Below are 16,143 nucleotides of genomic sequence, written 5' to 3' on the forward strand. Positions count from 1 at the left end.
GACACAATTCTACTTACATTGAAAAGCTCTGTTTAAAGTTCAGGAAAGCCAGCTGCATTTTAAGACCCTCTTTGAGTACAGGGCAGGTGTCTGGTTACACCACTCTCAAGGACACTCCCCAGCCCTTCACCATAGGACCCAGTCAGCTTTTATGCCTCACCAGCAATACAAAGCTCCAACCAGATGCTATTTCAGCAAATCTCCTTTGGTGTTTCCTTGCGGCTGTCAGTTGGCCATCAGGATTTCAATATTGGGCAGTGCCCTGCAAGAATTCTCACAACCAGGATTGGACAGTTACCCTTCTCTCTCTCCCTCCCAAGTCCAGCATTTCTCTAAGGATTTTATTAGGAATCTAGATAAAAAATAAGGCAACCCCCATTTGAAATCCCCTTTTTTATGCCAACCTTTTGGCAAAAAGTAGTCATATGGCAAAACTGCATAATTTACTAGTAACTGCCATAATATATATATATATATTCCGCTTCGCTAATCATGGGTAATTCAATAAAACGCCAGCCAGGTCCGTGCCACGTTTCACGGGCGTGTGGCAATTTTCCACCGTTTATACAAAAAGCATAATAGTTATGAACATGCAATTTACTCTTCAAATGCCTAATTTTACCCTCCACCAGATCATCAACTCTTAAATTCAGTACATGTTCAGAGCAGCCAGGAACACATTTTAGTTTGCCATTACAATTCCCTAAGTCGCAGGTGGATGAATTTTATTTTAATAACATTTCCTGGAATTTATCTAAAAAATGACACATAAATGAACACAGTACAACTTGTTGTTGCTGAGACAAATGCATACATTATGATAGTCCTTTTAAACTAATGGGAAATTTTATGTTACGCAAATGTGAGCTCCCAGGCCATTTGCCATTCCTGTCCAGCATGTGGCCAGTGCTTCCTGGACTGTGTTTTTATTAGCATCTTTGTTGTTTGAAGTTGTACACTGCAAGTCGTAAATACTTGTGAAGCACCAGCTACACAGAGAGCTCCCACTAAAGATAATGAGTTAGGCCGGCCCTGTGATGTCACAAGGCCTCCTGTCCTGCTATCTGAAGTGTACCACCATTTCAATCTGAAAACTTCATTTTTCTTGTATTTTTTCAGAGTTCATCTTTACTTGGTTGCAGCTCCTCCCACATTCCAGTCATGCATTGAGTAGGCCCTTTTGCCATTCACAAAAAAAGTTTGTATTCAACACCCTTAACAGGCCATACTTTATTGCATTTGTAAATTGCTGGGATGCAAAAGCCAGGCTTTCAGGGACTCCCCCTTTGTGAAGTCTGCTAAACCACAGGCTAAAGGGTCTGCCTCTAAGCTAAATTAAACTTTCCTGTGACCCATGGAAACAAAGTGGCCTCTTCGTATCCCTTTTTGATGGTATTTTGCCTGTGAAGTATACAATAAATTAGATCTTATCAACCCACATTACGTCTTTTCTCTGACATCTTTATGTTAGCAGGGGAACATGTTTCTCATGTCTTGCTTTAAACCTAAACACACAAGTAAAGCCATTTTAGTGTCAGTGTTTGCAAATCCTACTTTTAATGTGGAAGGGGCCTTTGAATTTCTTCTGCCACTGTGAATTAAAAGGCAGCTTTTCATTTTGTAATGACAGGTAGGCCTTTTCACATAGCACTTCATTGTGTCACTTGCAGAAACCCCCAAAGTCTGTCTTAATAGGCCCATTTTCAGTGTGAAGGTCTTTTTATGAAGGCTGGCAGGTCATTTGTAAAGTGAGCCCTTCAGTTCTGTTTGTTAGGGCCTTTGATTAAACCCAACATGCCCCCACTCCAGTGCTTCCATCATTCTTTCTTGAGGAAGAGCAGGGCAGAGTGGGGCTTTCATCCGAAGTCCCTTTTTTCATCATTTTCTTTCAGCTGTAGTGTGTCCTGCTTAATTCCCTTCATTAGGGAGTTGGCACTGCAGCCTCCCATTCCGTCTTTGGGTTGGGTGTGTAGCACAGCACCCCTTTCTTCCTTCTTTTCGGGGCCCCTAGGATCCTCCCCGGATTTCCCTCTTGCTTCCAGGCTGGAAGTGAATGAAGTTAATTATCTAGCAATAGAAAGAAAAGAGAGGTTCAGTACTTTTTACACAACATATAAGCCTGGAAGCTGGACATTGTATTCGAGAGAAAAATATTACATAGAAATAAACATAAAATTTCAAGACATCCAATCGAAAGAGGAAAACATTACAAAAAACTAGACAAAATATTTCAGACATCACTTCAACAAATTTGTTTAGCATTTCCAAAGAATATTAATTAAACTACTCTCCTGTTATAATTCTCCATCCAGGGTTTTCAACCTTTCCTTTCACTCCTCGAATGGTTCCTCTGCTCGATTTAAATTTGGCTCCTCAATCAGTCGTAAAGCTTGTCTGGGATTACAGCTTTTCAACTGATTGATGTGCATCCATTTTTCTTCTGTCTGTTTTCCTTTTGGGATGCAGATTTTGTAAGCAACAGGATATTGCATCTGCAAATTCAAAGGCACCATGCCATGACGGAAGACATTTCTGCTCCTTGGCCTGATTCCTTTGAAAATTGTACAGGTGAACTTTGTCACCTACTTCATACACTTTTTTGGTGGTCTTTAGATCATAATAGGTCTTCCTTCCTTCAGCCGGCTTTTCTAAATTGCACTGAACAAAAGCAAAAGTGTGCTGGAGGTGCTTCCTTCAATGTTCAGTATGTTCATGAGTAGTGGACATATTTATCAGGGTCTGCTCCTGAGCTCCGTAGAGCAGCTGCTGAGGTAACACCCTTTTCCATCTAGTCATAAGCTCTAATGGAGACATCTTTGTTGCAGAAGATGATGTAGACCTACAAGCCATTAGGACAAGCAGTAAATGGATGTCCCAACTGGGTCCAGAGTCTGCCATGAGCTTCTTTAAGATATTCACAATTGTCTTGTTGTATCGCTCTACCCTACCGACCCCCCGCTTGAGGCCGGCGATATGCAATGTGGAGTTTTCTTTTTACCCCTAGAATCGCCCAGATCTTTGCCATCATCTTACTGGTAAAATTACTTCCTTGATACGACTCAATCCTTTCCGGCAGGGCGAAACAAAAGAAGATGTGATTGATCATTAGTGCAGCAGCTGTCTCTGCCTAACAATGTGGGGCTGGAAGATACTCTTGACACTCTATCCACTTTGTGAACAAGCATGTCACAGTCAACATGTACTTGTTTCTTCTAAAGGAGTGAATCACTGACCCGCCGAAATTGACTTGCAAATCTGACTAAGACATATCCCTTCCCCTTTTTTGTAGGGGAGCTCTATGTGTGAGTGAACTAGGTTGAAATTGAGCAGACACAAGACACCTCTTTAGGTAAGTGTTGAGGTCATTGCCCATATGTGGCCAGTAGGCAACCTTGAGCAAGATTTCTAATGCCTTGTGAAACCCCCTATGACCGTCAGTGACCACGTCATGGGCACGGTTCAGCATCAGGCTTCGGAATGAGGTAGGTACCACCGACTGGTCACAGCCAGATAGGGACCTCCATACCAACAAACCAACCTGGTTCCGCAACATCTTGGAAAACTTCATCAACAACCGGTGATCCTCTTTATCAGTATAATCTGACCATCTTAGAGGAAAACTCACAAGGTCTTCAATGTGCTGATAGAATTTTCCAATAATCAGGTCCTCTTTCTGTGCAGTGAGGAAATCTGCATCGGGCGTACCTTTACTCTACTGGGCAGTCGACAGTTTGCACGAGTTTGTGACATGGTGACAGCGATAACTTGGATTTCCCCCATTAGGCCATTAGGGATTCAGTTTCTATGAAATCCCACTGCAGGGCTCCAGTTGTAGCGAGCTGGTCAGCCGGGTCATTCCCAGTCTTATCTGGCCCCTCTATTTTGGAATAACCCCATATTTTCTTCCAATAGATGGTCATCTCATTAGAGGTTACCAGATCGTTTATAGACTGGATCAGTTTGGCATGCTTTAAGAGTTTATTGTTGGCACAAAGCATGTCTCAATTCCTCCAGTTAATCAGGTGCTCCACGAACCCATTCCTGACATAATCAGAGTCAATGGTTATGATCCGTTCATTGAGTTGGTGATGCATTGCAGTGACGATGGCATGATGAACGTCCATCAGCTCTGTAACCTGCCCACTCTGGGGTCCTATTTTGTAACCAGCAAAGGGTTCTGGGGTATCATTCACCCAGGCATTCCTAATGCCAGCCAATAGTTATTTTTCCCTGTTGTTATCAACATGGTAGGAACACCCATCCACATAAACTGTGGTTATCCCCTGACACGTGTCTTCTTCATAGACCTTATGTGGGGAAGTTAAGAACGCCTTCATGTTGTTTTTGGTCATTAGACTTTCATCCTCGAGACAGTTTTCTTGAGCACAATCATGCAAGTCTGCCAACCCTTGCGCTCGGTCACTCTTCTAGTTTTGGCCATATCCGACCTCCACAGGAAAGCCTTGAATGGACAGAATCCAGGAAGTAATTCTGGAATTACTGACATTCCCTGCCTGGATTCTGTCACTTTGGAGATATTGAAAGGGTTGGTCAGGTGTCTCGACAATGATGTGCTCCCCCTGAATGAATGGGCAGTAATTTTTCAACACCCACACCACTGCCAGGAGTGCCTTCTTGCAGTCATTGAATTTTTCCTCCACAGAGGGCAAGTCTTGCTCACGTGCAAGATGACTTTTTGGCCTTTGTCATGCTTTTGATACAACACTGCTGTTAGGCAGGTATCTGAGAACACTGTCTCCAAGAAGAACTCCTTGTTCTTTATCGGGTAAGCCAAACAAGGAGCCTGGGAAAGGCTTCTTTTCGGTTGTTTAACTGCCTCGGCTTGTTCTGGACCCCACTCCCACTTGACTTCAGCCTTTAATAAATGGACCAAGGGTCGAGTGACCTCTGCGTAATCGTCAATGAAATTCTGACTATAATTAGTGAGACCAAGAAGGCTTCTTAATTCTTGCAGAGTAGTAGGGTCTTTTAATTTCATTTAGGCTTCCACCTTCTTCACCTGGGGATCAAGACCCCCAGGGGTGATCTCGTGCCCTAAGAAGTTCACTTGGGTCTTACACCAGTGTGCCTTCTGAAAGGACAGTTTTGTTCCGGCTTTCTGCAACTGTGTTAGAACATAGCAGATTTCTGCTATATGTTCCTCCACAGTGCCCATGGGTACTGGTCAGGTCAATGGCGGTGTACACTTTTGACCCTTGGATCTGTGCCAGCCCTGATCGATGTAGGGAAGTGGCCATCTTGACATGTGGACCCGTTTCTTCAACTCCCTCAGGTCTGCACATAGTATCAATTGGCTGTTTGGTTTGAGTATGCCGAGTACCAGGTTATTGAAGGTACTGTGGATCAGACAAATTATCCAACTCGATTCTAAGTTCTTAATAATCTCCATGAGTGATTCCATGGATGTGAGAGGTAACCGGAATTGTTTCACAAGTACAGGAGCTATGTTTCAGCTTTTGTCTTTACTTCTTGGTCTCATAGGCATCAGCAAGATTGATCCTTTCCTCGACCATCTGCTTGAAACCTAGAAAGACTTCGGGCTTGGCAATTTCAGCAGTATCCTCCAATTGGGTTGAGAGATCTCTTTTGATGCTGTTTACCTGGATAGTAGGTTCCAGGGATTCAAGGTAGTGGTCCTTGACTCTGAACACCACCTCCTCCCTCCTGATGTCACTTTTCACTTCTTCTACCACGAAGGTGCAGGAAGAGTACACCACGAAATTCACCCCATGCCTAGTAAACATCTTTTCTGGAGGAATACCATCGCTGATGTCGAAACAGTCATTTGGGATCGGTCCCATGATTTCATTATCTAAATCAATAGAATAATTTTCGGCATCACGCTACATTCCAATAAAGGTCTCTGATAGATCGAGTGTCGCTGAATCCACCAATATTCGAATGGTGTTGTGTTCTAGGTCTACTAGAGGTGTTGGATTTAAATACAAACCTTGTCGTTGGAGATGGGAATTTAAATGTATATGTGTATGTGAACAAGTAGCCGGTAGGCTACGAATCGCATTGTACTGCATTTTTTCTTTGTCCTAGTGATGGCAATAAATCAAGAATGTATTCCTTTATTTTATGAGTTGCAGGTGCTATATATACATATATATATATATATATATATATATATATATATATATATATATATATATATATATATATATATATACCTTAATGTGTTGTAGTCAAAACCTTTACACATATACATACTAAAAATCAATCATAATAAAATACTAATACAAATTTCATAACTGTCATAAATATAAACATATACACCAAAACCAGAAATAAAATGGGTAATCACAGTAACACACATTTGGAGGATGGTCAGAGGCAGGGTATCAGAGATAGCAATAACATCATAACACAGATGACAGCATAACACAGTTTGCCACCCCTCAGGAAATGAACCCAGCATCAGAATAGCCAAACTGACAAAGAGAGTGCATAGTTACACTAGAAAAACTCAAGCATGCTTCACTTATATATAAATGGTTTCACATGTTTTCCAAAAGAAACCCATATTCGATATAATGCAAGGTGTAAGCTGTTACTACATGTATTCAAACAATGGAGCCAGAAGGCATTCTCAGTGATTGATAATGGATCATGTGTAATTTCAGCCATTTTTGCCAATATGCTTGTAGCCATACTAATACACTCAGTGAGGATATGCTTTGGAGTTTCCAAGAAATTTGGGTTTTTACAGGCACGACAACATCTATTGGCACGCATCATTTTTTGAGCTTGGCCACTGTTTACCAACACAGGCAAACTATTTAATCGGAATAACAGAATAAATCTGAAAATGTTTTTAGATGGACAAAACATCAGATAACGTTGCGGGACACCTGGTGTGTAGAGCATGTATGATAGATACATGGCTATACGATTTCAATCCAGTCAGGTGTACATCATTGTTAATCCTATCCCAATCTATTAACTTTGTCTTAAGCTCTGCTCAATTTTATATAACCCAACTCCCATTTTGGAGACCAGCTTATAGAATCGAATAAGTCCAGAATGGACTTCACGTAAGTTGTTGAGTCTCTAGTTTTGATATCTAGACCCAGCAAATGCAAGAGAGGCATTGCGGATTACTCAAGACTTTAATATACAGCAGGCCTCCATTAGGATAAGTCGTAACTCTATGCGCAAAATCTCAATGGGACACAAGAAGGCAGGCCAAATATCTTTCTCCAAAAATGTGTCTCTAATTTCCTGATCCATGTGGTATCAGCAACCGTGATGGACTCCAGGCCATATGTCACAGGAGGACAAAAACATTGTTTGTACAATTGCAAAGTTCCACCCAAACTATATCCCGCCGAGCTGTTACTAAAGGCAACAATTAGGAATAATAATTGAGTCGCCTTTCTCTTCCTTTCATGTTCACACTCAGGATATTTCCGCTTAGCCTCAAGCTCGACACCAATGTATATCGGTGTCCTGGTGTTTGAGGTTCAGTCCTCGCTTAATTTTGAGGGGAATAGTGAATTGTAGCACCTGTCCTGGGATGGTAACCTTTTCTTGCACTTGAACTTCAACTGCATAAAGCAGCAATTGAGCTAACCAGAATGCTTTTTTGGTTTTTTCATAGCCCATGGGGTCCCCCACCTCAGTTGGGACCAAGCTGTATTATTAATTAGGTCCAAATTGATTGCAAATTGATTGAAAATGTCACCTACCAGATAAAAGGTGAAAGGGACCTCTCTCACGACCGAACAATTATGCTCTATGCTTTTGTTGCCAATGGACATTTTTCGCATACACCTGCTAGGAAGGAGATGTTTGGAGTTTGGAGTTTCCAGACCTACTACTCATTTGTTAATCAATTTAAATGTGGGAATGGTCTGATTGTTTGGAAGTTTTCTGAAGCTCCTTCCATTAGACAGGCATACTCTGGCGAGCACTTGCTCCTCCCCTGATTTAACTGAATGGGGAAAACAACTGTTCGCCCTTTTCCTAAATGTCAGACTTTGAGCGGGTTCTTCCTTGTCTGGTTTCATAGGACTCAAGGTTTCTTCTGATTTTGGGTTGGTATATAATTTTTTTTTTAAAAATATATTTATTATTTTCCGTTTCTCAAGTAACAGGTACATCATCTTTCGTAACAGAAAAGCAGATCATAAATGACCAGAGAAAATAAACACCCAACTCCCACTCCCCTCCCCCCTCCCTCCCCCCACCAAGACCACGGTTAGAACAAAGTTCCTCAAGAGTTCTAACAGACGTTCCGGTTGGCATCGCCATCTGGTTCCTTCTCAGGTGGCTCAGGGTAAAGCAAGGGTACTGTTAGGGCCACCCAACGTTGTAGTTCGTCGCTAGAGTCCAATCTTTGCACCTGAATCGCCGTCTCCCAAGCTGCCGTTTCAGCCTTGGTCCATTTTAAAAGGTCGCCCCACCATAAGGATATAGGCGGGCCTCTGGGGCTTTTCCAGCTCATGGCTATGCACCTTTTGGCCGTGATCTATATGAGGTTTTTGAGTTTATTTAGTGGTTTGTTCTTCCTGCAGCGCTTAAACCTGCCCAGGATACATGCCGAGGGGTCTTCCACCTCAATGTTAATGTCCGCTCCGGCCACTCTTTCCTTTACTCGTACCCAGAACTCTCTGAGCACTGGGCAGCCCCAAAACATGTGTGTCATACCAACCTCGGGTTCGCTGCATTTGGGGCAAAGTTGGGTGCCAGCGCCGGTGAATCTAGATATAGCTTCTGGGGTGAGGTATGCTCTGTTGATTATATACAGTTGGATGAGCTGTAAGCGGACATTACGGGAGATTTTTTTGTGGTAATGGATAATGTCCCCCCAATCGGAGTCTTCGAAATCAAGGCCTAACTCAGCCTCCCATTTGTTCCGGCATTTCAGGTCATCCTTGATAGAGCCCTGTAGTAGGGCTTCGTAGATACGAGAGGTCTCATGGCCGCCTTCAGCAGCTTTCAGGATCATTTCGATGCATACATTCTCCTCTATTTGGTCAGTAGCCTCAGGCCACCTACCACTCAAGGCCTGTGTGACCGCTCTATGCAGTAGAAATTGCCCGGTGGGGAGACCAGTGGCGTCGCAGAGGTCGGGGAAGGCATGAGTTCCTGTTCATGAAACAAGTCTCCCAGCGTGACCACACCAAAGGGCTCCCATAGTGTGCGAGTCTCAAGGTGCCCCCAAGGTTGGTTAAACATGAGTGCTGCGATAGGGATCTGTGGGGAGTACGGGTCTTAAGGCCCTACCAGCTTGCAAGCCCTTTCCCAGAGGCGTGTCCCGAGCCTGGCGAGGTAAGGGCAGTGTTCAAGGGCGCCCCCTCTAATCCAGAGTAGGTCCCTGAGTAGTAGCTGGGGGAGGGCCGGCTGAAGAAGGCGCGTGTCTATTGTGTCCTCGTCAGCCATCCACTGCACAACGTGTCTCAATTGACCAGCGAGAAAATATAGTTCGAAGTTTGGGATCTTCAGTCCGCCCTTCTCGTATGGCCTCTGGAGGGTCTCTAGTGCCACCCTGTGTCTGCCTCCCCCCCAAAGGAAGCCCCTGCAAAGTTTATTGAGGTCCCTGAAGAACGAGGGAGGGATGTAGTAGGGAAAGTTGGTGAAGGTGTGCAGTAAGCGAGGGAGGGCTACCATTTTGAGGAGGCCCGCCCTTCCTGCCATTGAGAGCGGGAGCCGGCCCCAAAAGTCCATAGACTTAGAGAGCGAGTCCTTGGCCCTAACGGTGTTAAGGATATGTTCTGTAGCGGGGTTCCTGTGTATAGTTATCCCTAAATATTTGAAGGAGGTTGCTTGCCATTTCAGATCAAGAGGAGGGAGAGACCCGTAACATTCACTGTATAGTGCAGCTAGGGGGAAGAGGCAGGATTTACTCTTGTTGATTTGGATCCCGGTGTGCTTGTGGAAGCAGTCCAGAGTTTCCAGAATATAAGGTAGGAGGTGTTCGGGGTCCCGAAGGTATAAGAGGGTGTCATCGGCGTACATGGAGACAAGGTGAGTGGCTCCGTTAACATGAATGCCCCCATCCCCGTATTCCTGTCTCAGGTAGGCCGCTACAGGCTCTGCAGCGATGATGTAGAGCATGGGAGACAGGGGACAACCTTGTCGGGTGCCCCGGCACAGGGACTACTTTTCAGAGTAAGTTCTATTGGTGCGTACCCTTGCGGTGGGGTTAGCATAGACTAACTGCGTCCATTTCAGAAATACAGGACCTATCCCCATTTTAGCCATAGTAGCGTACAACCAGTCCCACCTCACGGAATCGAAAGCCTTGGTGGCGTCCAGTGACGCCACTGCGAGCTTCTGTGGGCTCCCCTCTGTACTACAAATAACATGGTGTAACCTGCGCAGATTTTCAGTAATGGAACTTCCGGGGACGTAACCAGTCTGATCTTGGTGGCTCAACAAAGGTATCACTCTGCGTAGTCTGTGGGCAAGCAGTGCCGTGAGGATCTTACAGTCTACATTCAACATAGAGAGAGGCCTATACGAGCCGCACTCGTCTCCAACCTTCCCTGGCTTGAGCAGGGGTATTATCACGGCCTCACTCAGGGAGTCCGGGAGGGAGCCACGCTCGAATGCCTCTTTATAGACCTTGGTCAATATGGGGGCGAGTGTATCCTCTTAAGTCTTATAAAATTCCCCGGGGAGGCCGTCAAAGCCCGGGGTCTTCCCAGCAGGCAGCGATCTGATTACCATCTTGACCTCATCAGGGGTAATAGGTTCGTCAAAGGTCTCTGCCATGTGTGAGTCCAGCGTGGGCAGGTTAATGGCTTCGAGAGCGTCCTCGATCTGTGTGTCAGAAGGGAGCGGGGTTTCGGAGTACAGGTTACGATAGAAGTCGGAGAAGACCGAATTTATTTCCTGTTGGGTATGCACGGTAGTGCCGTCAGGTGTGATTATGTGGCAAATGGGTGGTCTGGGGGTTTCCCGTTTATAAAGCCACGCTAAGAGCTTCCCCGGTTTGTCCCCCAGGGCGTGGATTCTTTCTGTGTGTTTGGCGTGACTTAATTTGCCCAGGGATTCCCAATGGGTCAGGCAAGTTTGTTTAAGTTCGGTGATCCTACGTAAATAATCAGGGGATGAGTCAGCCTTCGATTCCAGGGCCTTCAGGTCACTCTCAGCTTGCTCCAACAGGGCTGTGATGGATCTCTGGGCACCCCCAACCACAGCAATCATTTCCCCCCTCATAACTACTTTGTATGCCTCCCAGGTGGTGCTCATGTGTTTGACGCTATTGAGGTTAAGTTGCCAATATTCTTCTGAGCTATCCCTAATGTGTTCTCTGAAGACAGTGTCGAGAAGGGCCTCTGCTCTCAATCTCCATGTGGGTATAGGGGGCCTAGGCGGGAACACCTCCCAAGTAATCAGCAGGGGGGAGTGGTCCGATAGCACTCGCGGCAAATAATATGCGTCAACAAATGCAGATTGATGTGTTTGGCTAAGAAATATGTAATCCAGCCTGGTGTGCACGGCGTGCGGCGGGGAGTAAGAGGAATACTTGCGTTTCTCAGAGTGCTGATCTCTCCAGATATCACAGAGTTGAAGCTGTTGGACCAACTTGGACAGGATTTTGGCCGTGTGGGTGGGGCGGTCGTGTTTAGTGTCGGATCTGTCCCGTGTGGGGTCGAGGGTGCAGTTATGATCCCCTCCCCAAATTATGATTCTGTTCATATAAGGGGTGGGCCGTGAATAAAGAGAGCGGAAAAAAACAGTTGCGTCATGATTGGGTGCGTAGGTGCTAATTAGACACAGCTCTCTGCCTTCAATAGAGCCACATACCACAACCATCCTCCCCTCATTGTCTGATTTGGAGCTAGTAAACTTAAAGGGGACCGAAGGGGCAATCCATATTAAGACCTCTCTGGCATAGGAGGAGTAAGCAGAGCCTATCAGTGTGCCTCGCCAGGACCTGGAGAGGGCTTCGAGCTTCTTAGCTGTCAAGTGGGTCTCCTGTAGTAGGGCGATTCCGACCTTGCATCTCTTGAGGTAGGATTGAACACGTCTTTGTTTGACAAAACTATTCAGGCCTCTAACATTCCAGGTGACGATCTTGATTGTGTCATCCATTGGTGCTGTGTGGGCAGACGGTTGAGGTGATCTGAACTTGAGGTCCGGCTGTTCCAGCATTGCGTATAATGAGTTCCCGTGGTCTTGGTAATTTTAGTTTGTGGTACCCAACTATAACAGTAAATCCCCGTGTCCCCTCCCCCCTCCATGACACCAATATCCCGTTTCCCACCCCCTGGTAACAGTAAACTCCCCAAACTTTGAACAGGTCCAGCGGGGTTTTCCCCGTTATGACAGTCCCGTTTCCGCTCCGTTGGACCATACGTAGGTCTTCGGGTGCCCTACGGGCGGGTAGAACTACCCAGGAAAAAGAAAAAAGAGAAACTTCAGGGGTCAGAAGAGTGAACGAACTATCCTTGGTGTAGCTCGCTTGAAGAATCAATCTTGCTGCATTCAGAGGTTAGCCGCGTTGTTCCCATGTGTGTGTGGAGCATGACTCCATCCGTGGTCAGTTTGGTGTGGCCCGGCGCGGTCTGCGTCCTTTTACTTCGATGTCTGGAAGTTGTATCCCGTTCATCCATTCGCGGGCCTCTTCGGGGTTGTCAAAAAGGAGCGTTTTGTTGTTGTGAATCACTTTTAATTTTGCCGGGTACAAGAGCATGTAGCGTAATACAGCATTTTTGAGTCTGGCTTTGGAATAGATAAATTGCGCTCTTTTCATTTGGACCTGAAAGGTGTAGTCAGGGTAAATGGCTATTTTTGCAGAACCCCTTTGAATTTGGCCACCGGATCTGGAAAAAGCTAGGATGGTCTCCCTGTCCTTGTAGTTGAGCACTTTGGCAATTAGTGGCCGGGGTGGAGCACCAGGGGGGGGCACCTTGCAAGGGATCGGTGGGCTCTCTCGATTGTGAAGCCTTGTGTGAGTTTTCCGGCCGCTATTTAGGATAATACTCAGTCTCTTCCTCAGACTGACTCAACTGTGTACTCCCCCCCCCTTCCAGATAGTCTGGGGAAGCATACGCCTTCCCCTGAATGTAAGGAGGCTTTTACTATACCTACCTGGGCTGAAGCTTTGAATGTTCTTCTCCAACAAAGCAAGCTAGGTGGTCTCTTTGCAATCTCATTTTTTAAGTGCATCTCCCTGAGTTTCTCATCAATGGAGTTTTCATGGTCTGAAGTACTCACAGGATTATTCTTAACTTCCCAGGACTCACTGGTCTGGCCACCTTCCCTTCTATGTTATAGATGTGAGTACTCCTCAATCTCAGATAAGAACTGGCATTCTGGATCAGTTTGGCTAGGCCTGGGTAAGTCTAGGTGCCTCATGTTTCCTTGAGCTTTGTAGATGGAAAGCATGAGGTCAGTCGCAGTCGGCCCATAGGAAGTTGTGGTTAACTGTCATGAGGTTCCTGTTGGGAAGGGCATCACCACTGGATCAAAGGGCCCTTTCCCATACTCTGATTGGTCAGGGAGCCTCAGTGCCTGTTTGTAATTTTCAATATCATTTGTCAACCTCTCACACATGCTTCTCTCTGTCCTTATTCCCTGATGGTGTTTGGAAAGCTGGCTTTTTTAACTCTGACACCATGGCCTGATTGGCTTCGAGCACTTTTCTATGGGCCATTAATCAACCTTTCAATTCCCTGGTTTCATTCTGAATTGACTCATTTATATTTTGTGCCGCCTGCATTGTGCAGGCATATTCAAAGTGGTTTGCTTCAACAGACCAATCCCTTTCTCTTGCACATTTCTAAACTGTGCTGCCTGTAGCAGGTCAGCTTCCGCTTGCCTAAGATGCTCCATGAGTTCTACATTTTCTTGCCTATTTCCAATCAGTTCCTGAGAACCTGACTCTTTTTTGCATCCATTTTCAACTGATGCACCTCCTGTGTAAGGACACTATTCTCCTGGTTCAAGAGGTCTTTTACCTGCATCAGTTGAATGTTCTGTTGTTTTAAAGTGTGTACCTTCTGATACATCTGATCAAAGTCATTTTGGAAATCAACCCCTTTTATAATTAACTGACTGTTTTTATTTTTCAACTCCTTTATTTTTAATTAAAAGGCCATAACGTAATCTAACAGCCCTCTATTATAAAGATTCTGATCATTTACCTTATGTTGCAGTGTGCTCAAATTTTCCACACACTCTTTATGTGCATCTTGCAGTGCCGAACATTGCGTTTCACGCTCTGCACTCTTTTGCTGCTGGGTTTTTAACTCATGTTTGAGATGTTCCATGAGGCTGTCTTGTTTTAACTCGAAAACATGGCTCTGCTGTGCTTGATCTTCTAACTGTTTAAGTTCTTTCTGCGCCCCATTTAGAATCTCAGTCTGACTCCATGCACAAGCCTCACTCTTCTGCACTCGCTCTTCCACTTACTGCAAGTGGAAGTATAGATAAGCTGTGAGCTGAGACATTTGACTCAGTTTTTCTTGAGCATTTCAGTTCATATAAAATGCCTCAAATGCTTTGTGCCATAGCCCACCTTTAGACCATTAAGTCAATTCCTTCTGATGTAACAAATTGCATCATTTTAGCTTACCGCCTCCCTTTAGCCGCCTCTGTCCACTCAACCCGAATGAACAGCTCAATCTTAATTTTTCACCTATACACCTCCCTAGAACTCGGGGCTCAAGCCCTTGTGGCACTTCAACAAAGCAAAGATGGCTTTCCCGCCACCATAATGCAATTACATTAAAATGAATAGTCTGTCACTATGCACTTGTCATGGCGTCAAAAATATGAAACATAAAGGTTCCACTCTATGGACACTCCCATCCCCTGCACACCTTAATGCTGAAAAATCAGCTAAACAGTTAGTTTATTCTCAGATGAAATTCAAAACTAAATTTGAAATTAAATTTGATACAATATTCAAATAACAGCCAGTAGTACTGTATGGCGCTTCAGGGATATATTCCCCTTCTTCAGGAGGGAAATTCTGCAGACAGAAAAACACATGGCCCAATTTCTTAATTATACAGTTTATCACTTATATACACTATATACAATATTCTACAAATCCACCTGATGAACATGCCAGTTCACAGACTAAACTGCAGCGTCTCGTCACCCTGCCATAAGTTCTAACTATTGAATTCTGTGATTGACCATTAGTATCCCTATTATATGTGGTGAACTAGGACACCCTTAATATAAATAAAAACCGGCCATTAGTCAACCAGTTCAATTCTACACGTGTCGTAGATCCAACATTTCGTGATCACCCAATCAGTGATGTCACTCAATACATTTTTAAAAGCCTACCTGGCCAAATCAAATGACTATTGCCTAAATATTCTTTTCTGTGGAAACCAAACTGTAAAAAAGCAGGTTATTAAAATACAGAATTATAATATCCACTTCAAAGTACTCTTACCATGTGTAGAAATAAAACTATTCAAAAAGAACTCACCCACACTTTCAAAATGGTTCTCCATTATCTCAGATCATGGGTGTACTGCATGTTCCTCCCCGGACTTTTAACTATCCCAACTTTCTTAACTCAAAGTCTGTTGCCCGGAATACTAAGTCTGAAATCATAAAGTGAAAATACTCTCTAAGGATCTACAGTAACTATGGCCGCTATTCTTGCACTGGCAAATTCACCAATAACTAAGCAAGGTTGTCCACGATATAATTCAAATGATGTAAAGTGCCTTTACCTTGACTACTGGAATCTTCTACACGTATCAGCCTTCAGTAACCCAACCATGATAGCGTGCATGGAGGTTTTGTACTTTCCTTAAAACAACTTCGTAGAGTGGTCACATGGGATCATCCGCATGTTGTTTAATCATGTGACCACTTTCAAACCGGTCACGTGTGTATTTAGGTGTCACATGTATCCCAAATTCTTCCTCTTATCCCTTCCATGTAATTCGAGCAGCCATATTGGCTAGAGTTGATATTGCAGCAATTATCTGCCCGGCACTTATATTATTGTTTTTTTAAGTAAATGCACACTAAAATTACACATATATTGCCTAAATCCAGTTTTGTTATCCAATCCCTCCTGTATTCTTTAGTCAGCTATCTTGGCTTGGGCTAGTGAAACAGTGACTCATAGGCTGTGTCTCAACACTTACATTCTTAGTTATTTAAGTCTATGCACACTGAGTTTAAACA

General features: G+C 44.4%; 1 long non-coding RNA gene across 1 annotated transcript in view; it reads right to left on the minus strand.

The window, feature by feature from the left end:
* Positions 1–704: 704 nt before the first annotated feature.
* Positions 705–16,143, minus strand: part of LOC138498550 (uncharacterized) — a 39,183-nt gene continuing 23,744 nt past the window's right edge. Inside the window, exon 2 of the long non-coding RNA XR_011278740.1 lies at positions 705–2,067. This is a non-coding gene — a long non-coding RNA (uncharacterized lncRNA). The remainder of the gene's footprint in view (positions 2,068–16,143) is intronic.

This window comes from Ambystoma mexicanum, chromosome 5q (genome assembly GCF_040938575.1).
Source record: "Ambystoma mexicanum isolate Mex_15411 chromosome 5q, UKY_AmexF1_1, whole genome shotgun sequence".
NCBI classification, from domain to species: Eukaryota; Metazoa; Chordata; class Amphibia; order Caudata; family Ambystomatidae; genus Ambystoma; species Ambystoma mexicanum.